This window comes from Canis lupus, chromosome 34 (assembly GCF_048164855.1).
Source record: "Canis lupus baileyi chromosome 34, mCanLup2.hap1, whole genome shotgun sequence".
Lineage (NCBI taxonomy): Eukaryota > Metazoa > Chordata > Mammalia > Carnivora > Canidae > Canis > Canis lupus.
Genome location: NC_132871.1, coordinates 13,179,452 through 13,185,264, shown reverse-complemented (window position 1 = coordinate 13,185,264; position 5,813 = coordinate 13,179,452).

Sequence of the window (5,813 nt, the reverse complement as noted above, 5' to 3'; positions counted from 1 at the left end):
AATGACTAAGTAAATACATACACATACACGGTAATTTCAAAGAGTGATAGATGTTATGAAATAGTAAGTAAATTAGAGGATAGGGTGTGGAGAAAGGGCACTTAGCTGGAATGGTCTTTTGGTGGTTGGCATGGCAAGAACCCGTGTAGCAGGTTGTTGATGGCAGAGGATATCGGCAGAGGGAACCTCAAGTGAAAAAGTTCCTGAAACAAGAATACATTGTTAGCAAAAAGTACAATCATATAAGCAAAAGCAATCTGCAAAGCCCATGTCCTCAAATATAACCTCTTTAATTTTCTTCATGAAATTAAATGCTGTTACTAATCTCAAACACTCTCATGAGTGGTTTGGGGTGCAAAAATTATGAATCTACCTCTGGATTTCTCAGATAGTTTCCTTTGTGGGATAAAGAATGATTTTAGAGGTATGGAGGATAATTCTTTATCAAGATTAACAAGTGTTGGGGGCCATTATCCGCAGAGAAAAAGGAAGGGAGGGAGTTTATAAAACTTTCAGAGCTTTTGCAAGGGCTGTGACTAGTTACTTAGTACTCTGGGAGTCTGACCTTGAGAGTGTGGCATCACACTCACTTAGGCCAGCATTCAAGTTAAGGAGTTAAAGCTCAGTCTCGCTGGAGGAAGGGTCTGGGACCACCTCCCTACACATGAAGGAGGGATAACTAATGGCCTGCTGAGGTTTTATTTGCCTGCTGGGTGTCCATAGCAAACACCATTGCTTGGCTAATGAATCTGATTACTTCTTTGACTCTGGGTAAGGGGGTTGTTGGGGACACACACAAATTCTTAATATAGTAGCATCCTTCACTCCTCCAAGTACAAGAAAGACCATCATTTTGCCTATTTATCAATCACACTGGCAGTTGCTTCTTTAAAGATCATGTTAGGAGTATATGGTGAAATCAAAATCTGCTAACTGAATGTAAGTCTTTTAGAAAGAGGTCCGAGGAAGGGTATCTGACCCAAAAACATCTAAATGAGATAAATAACAAGTAATAGAGGGTGTGTATTAGAAAGGCCACAAATCTGGGTATAAATACTATACTTCCTGCTTCGCCACCTGTTATCTAAGCAAGTAAGGGGGGATAAACTAACTTTGTTGAGCATCTACTATATGGAAGATTTTGTGCTATTTGCTTTATATAAAATATTGCATTTAATCTTTATAACACATTATAAGGTTAATATTAATCCTTCCGTTTTTTACAGATGAGAAAACTGAGGCTCAGTGACATGAACTGTTCACATGGTTAATAATGGAGCCCTGATTGAAACCTAGAGTTGTCTGGCATCTACAATTGGACTCTTGCTACGATGCTATGATGCTATGATCCCTGTCTGTCTGTCCGCCTATCTATCTATCCTACACATATACAGATATATGTATGTGTATATATGCACAGATCTCAAAACTGAGCCACTTTTCACTACACCCACCTCTGTTGCCTTCATCCTGGTCAAAGCCAGATCATCTCTCATCTGGATTACCATAAAATAGATACCGTAATTACTGGATTACTTACTTTATAGATTACGTCCAACTAGTTTCCTTGCTTGTACCCTTGCTGACTGCAATCTGCTTTCAACACTACAGCAGAATGATCTTGTTAAATGAAGTCAGATCCTGTCATCCTTGGTTCAGAACTCTTCAGGGGCTTTCTGCCTTACTCAAAGTGAAAGCCAAAGTCCTTATTATGGTCCACAAGGATCTCCATGTTTTGACTGCTGGGCCATCCCCTACCCTTACCCCTGTGTCCACTCTGACCTCGATTTCTTTCTTTATTTCTCTGTCCCAGTCATGACTGTCTCTTCATTGTTCCTTGAACTCTTTAGGCACACTCCCATTTCAAAATCTGAGACCTTCAATGGCTACCCTACCTAAAATTTTAAGCCCTTCAATTCAACCCTATATATCCCTCTTCCTTGTTCTATTTTTTTCCTCCTTAGCTGTTATCATTATGAAGCATGCTATGTATTCAACTCATTTTTGTTATTGTTGTTGCCTTTAGTGGTCCAAGGAAGAGAAGATGATGGCTTGGGATAGGGTAGGAGCAGTGGAATAATGAGAAGTAGAAGGATTCAAGATACATTTTGGAGGTCATGATTACAGGACTGTGGGGTCGAATGTTGAATTGAGAGAAAGAGAGAATGGGTTTTGATCTGAGCAACTGAGTGAATGGTGGTGAAATTTTCTGGGATACAGATATTTTGGGGAATGATTTTTTTTTTGATGGGGAAATCAATAGTTCAGTTTTAGCTATGTTAGTTTCAGAGGCATATTAAACATCCATATCAACATCCAGTTATGTGTTCACAAGTCTAAGCCTTATGGAAGAGGTCTGGACTGGAAAAATAAATTTGAGCATCACCAACATATGGATGATATTTGAAGACATGGGACTTTTTTTTTTAAAGATTTTATTTATTTATTCTAGAGAGAGAGAGAGAGAGAGAGAGGCAGAGACATAGGCAGAGGGAGAAGCAGGCTCCCTGCCAGAAGCCTGATGTGGGACTCGATACCGGGGTCTCCAGAATCGCCCTGGGCCGAAGGCAGGCGCCAAACTACTGAGCCACCCAGGGATCCCCGTGAGACATGGAACTTTTTAAAATGACTCGGAGAGAAAGTGTAGCTAGAGAGAAGATTTACAAAAGATTCCTGGAGATGGGGCTCCTGGGTGGCTAAGGAGCGGTTAAGCGGCCAACTTTTGATTTTTGGCTTAGATCATGATCTTGGGGCCCTGGGACAGAGCCCTCTGTCAGGCTCTGCGCTCAGTGGGGAGTCTGTTTGAGGATTCTCTTTCTCTCCCTCTCTCTCTGTCCTTCCTCACTGCTCACTTGTGCACACTCTCTAAAATAAATAAATAAATCTTAAAACAAAAACAAAAGATTCTTGGAGCAACCAGCACTTAGAGATTTAGTTTAGAAATCTATTTAGGAAAAAAAATCTATTTAGGAATGGATGAAGCAGCAAAAAGGAAATTCTTCTGGGAACCAAGTCCAGGAGAAAGAGTGTAAGATGGGCATGTGACTATAGACATAAATACATTTGTGGAATGAAAGGTGGGAAGTTGAAATGGTTTTCATCTGATTGCATCTATATTTCTCTATGAAATATATGACAAGATCTTCACCTGAGAGTTGGGTGGGAGGAGATGTTGGAGATTTGAGGACTGAGGAGAAAGTGCATAATAGTCATCTTGGGAATAGGTTAATGAATTTACTAGGGAAGTTTCGTTGTCAGATAGTGTTGAATGCTTACTGAAGATTTTGATCATAAATTTGAAATGGATCCTGGTAGCATGGTTGTGTGGTTTTCTCCAGCAATATTCAGCTTCTTGGGTATGGATATATAGTAAGCAGTTAGTTGGGTTTAAGAGGATTTGGGATGGTTGAAAATGTTCGAGAATGAGATGGATCATGGAGTGCAGGGTGGGTAGTGAGAGCTGTGAGGACTTGAGGAAGTGAAAGAGGGTGAACACATGGCTGGGTCAGTGGGTTGGCGGTCTCAAAGAGGGGTGCTGGAATAACAGAATGTGATGACCTGGCTTCATTGGAGACTGGGCTTTCAGAGGTGTTTATATTCTAGTATACATCTGGCTCTCTTATAGGCACAGGAGATGTCACAATGAATGAAACAGATATCCATGACACTTATAATCTATTGCATAAAACTAACAATAAACACACTATATAATATATCAGATGATGATAAATGCTATGGACAAAAAACAGAGAAGGAGAATGAGCAGTACTAAGGAAGTCATTGCAGTGTAAAATAGGATGGTTGTAGAAGGCTTTTCTGTGAAAGTGATTTTTTTTTTATAAAGGATGGAAGGAAAGTAAGGAACTGACACTCAGATATTTCAGGTAAATGCAGTCCCAGTAAAATAATAACAGATGCAAGGACTCTGAAGTAGGAACATGCCTGTAATTGAGAGGGGCAGCAAGGAGGCCAAGTGGCTGGGAAAAGTGGCCAGGGGAGAGTAATGGGAGAGGACGTCAGAGAGATAATGGTAGCAGTGGTGGAGGAGGGGTGGGGGGTCAGATCACATGGAACCCTGTACCAGATTGTGGAGGTTTTGAAGGTCATGGCTTACTCCCATTGAGTAAGATGGGATGCCTTTGGAAGGTTTGAAATAGAGACAAGACTTATTCTTAAAGGGATCACTATGCCTGCTGTGTTGAGAGGAGACTGAAGGGGGATAAAGGCAGAGGGAGGGAGAACAGCTGGGAAACTCCTGCAGTAAGCCAGGTGAAAGATGGTAGTGATTTTGACCTGGGCGGTAGCACTGGAGATGGTGAAGAGTGGTCAGAATCTGCATATGTTGTAAAAATAGAACAAAGAGGGTTTGCTGGGCCGGATGTGGGATATGACACTGAGGGAGGAGTCAAGGAAGACTCTTAAGAATTTTGGCCCAGGCAAATGGAAGGTTGGAACGGGTATTTACTTGAGTAGAGGAAACGGAGGGAGAATTAGATTTGGTTGAAGAACAGATGTTGCTTTTGGCCCTGTCAGGGTTGAGATTCTTCTTAGACTTGTGATCAGAGATGTAGAATAAGCAGTAAGTACACAGGACTAGAGTTCAGAGTCCTGGACTGTAGGTCAGCTCTGTTTTATTCTGAAGATAAAAGTTGGGAAGCCATCCCAAGCCATGAAACTGTATGAGACCTCTGAGGGAGTATGCATGGATATAGGAAAGAAGAAGTTGAGTATCTGAGGAACATTCCAATGTTTAGGGTTCAGGGGGATGAGGAACAAACAGCAAAGTTTACTGAGAAGTGTCCAGCAACATATGAGGAAAATAAGAGGAGTGGGGTGTCTGGGAGCCAAGGCTTGTAATTACTGGCAAGGACAAGGCATAATGTATGATGATATGAGTAGATGGTTGAGGTGAGGTGGAGGAAGAGATCACTGGAGCTATGAAGGGTAAAGAGCTGAGTGTCAGGAAGTTGGACGACTCCAACATTGATGATAGGAAGTGTAGCGGAGATGTAGACAGGGAGCCATTTGTTGATATCAGCTGTGACTCTGCTCACCAGGATGCAAGGAGATGACTTAAGAGGTGGCAAAATTTGATGATTTGCTTCTAGAAAGCTAGGGTTTTTGAATGATGGGAGACAGACATCTGAGAGGTGGTGCAGGAGTGCCAAGTGAATATTTACCCTCCACCCCCACTCCAGCTTGAGGTGCTTGGGGACAGGAAAGACAAACTTTTCAATTGAGAGGGCTGCTGGAAGTGCTTCCCTCGGGGGGACAACCTGGCTTCCCTTAGCAGGAAGTTACATTAAAAGAAGAAGAAAAATGTAAGTGAGTTTGTTGATGATGGGGAGTCCCAGAGAGCACATTGGAAGGATTTGGGGTTAGATTAGGTAATACCTGTATGGTTAAGGTGCATGTTGTGGGGGAGAGTGCTGGTGGCCTGGTGGTGGCTGTATTGGTATTTGGTATTTGGAACAGAGTATATGGTATTTGGGTTTGGAACAGAGCAGCACAGGGCAAGATCTCCAGCCTGAGGTTGGACAGCTTATGGCAGCTGGAAGAAGGATGATTGAAGACACCTGAGGCTGGTCACACCAGAATAGGTAGGGTGCGGGGGGGTAGAGTGAATCTCTCTATGATAGCTAATTATAATAATGCCATAGTCATCACAGCTGAGGAAAATTTATCAGCAACTGGGCCAAAGACTCAGGGAAGTTTATCTGCAATGAGGCCGAAAGTGATGAATTACTTTTCACCCAACCCACTGATCATCTTAATAAATGTTGACAAACAAACACCAAACTTTTGCTGATAAG